The sequence below is a fragment of the Echinops telfairi genome, unplaced genomic scaffold (genome assembly GCF_000313985.2).
Source record: "Echinops telfairi isolate 266 unplaced genomic scaffold, ASM31398v2 ScPeMD7_2291;HRSCAF=2852, whole genome shotgun sequence".
NCBI classification, from domain to species: Eukaryota; Metazoa; Chordata; class Mammalia; order Afrosoricida; family Tenrecidae; genus Echinops; species Echinops telfairi.
Genome location: NW_022106189.1, coordinates 37292763 through 37293850, shown reverse-complemented (window position 1 = coordinate 37293850; position 1088 = coordinate 37292763). Strand labels below are relative to the sequence as shown.

Sequence of the window (1088 nt, the reverse complement as noted above, 5' to 3'; positions counted from 1 at the left end):
TGGCAACAAATGTACAAATGTGCTTGACACAATGGACGTATGTATGGATTGTAGTAAGTTGTATGAGCCCCCAATAAAATGATTTTTTTTAAAATCCCTCCAAAACTCTAAGTACACAAAAAGCTAAATTTGCTTGATAACAAATTTAAACTTTTATTTTTTTCAAAATTATTTTATTGGGGGCTCTTACAGCTCTTAGAATTTTCCACACAATAGAACCCCAGTTACTCGACATGATCAGATGTAGAGAAAATTTTGCATCGGAACTCAAACAAAACATCAGAATCCGACCCAACACACTTGATTTTTGTAAACAAAAGCAGTTTGTGTTTCGGTTACTTGTTAGTTGGAGTTTTTAGTGCTCGAGTTGTTTAAATCTTTTCTGGCTGTGTTCCAAGCGTTGTGCTATAATTTGAAAAGAATCATCATGATAAGGAACTGGTTAGCATGTTACCGATATCGTTGATAATTTAGTAAAGTCTTTTAGAAAACAGTTAAGGAAACACCAACAGCAGACCACATTAGACAGATTTTTTTTTTTTTAGAGAAAGCCAGCCAGGTCCTAGTGAAAAAAGGCAAAGGAGGGGAAAAAACTCCTGAAAAGCAGTTACCAGTTTATTTTAAGGGAGGGAATTCCACTTCCAAACAATGACTCTCTCTCCATACTTCTTTTCCACATCTGTGCCCACCGATCCAAATCCTCATCAATCTCAAAGTATGGGCCATACTGTAGTTGTTAAAAACTTTTAAAATGTTTCTTATTTAAATTATATGATTTAACTCTGAACTTACTTACTTTGAAATTTCTGTGTAATGTTTTATATAAAAATACAAGGTTAGGGTAAAAACTTGGTGGTTGAGAATGGATTGTTTTCAGTTATTTCTTATGGGAAAAATTGATTCGGAACTTGACTGCATTGCATCTGGGGTTCTGCTGTACATAGTTGTACATATGTTCCCATCGTAATTTCCTAAACATTTACTTTCTATTTGAGCCCTTGGTATCAGCTCCTCTTTTTTCTCCCTCTTCCTCCTTCCACCCTCATGACCCCTTGATAAATTATAAATTATTGTTTTCATCTTACACC

At 34.6% G+C, this 1088-nt stretch overlaps 1 protein-coding gene across 1 annotated transcript in view; it reads right to left on the bottom strand.

Moving 5' to 3' along the window:
• The window catches only part of LOC101649286 (TERF2 interacting protein), a 9564-nt gene that overhangs the window by 3260 nt on the left and 5216 nt on the right, over positions 1–1088 (bottom strand). The window lies entirely within an intron of this gene.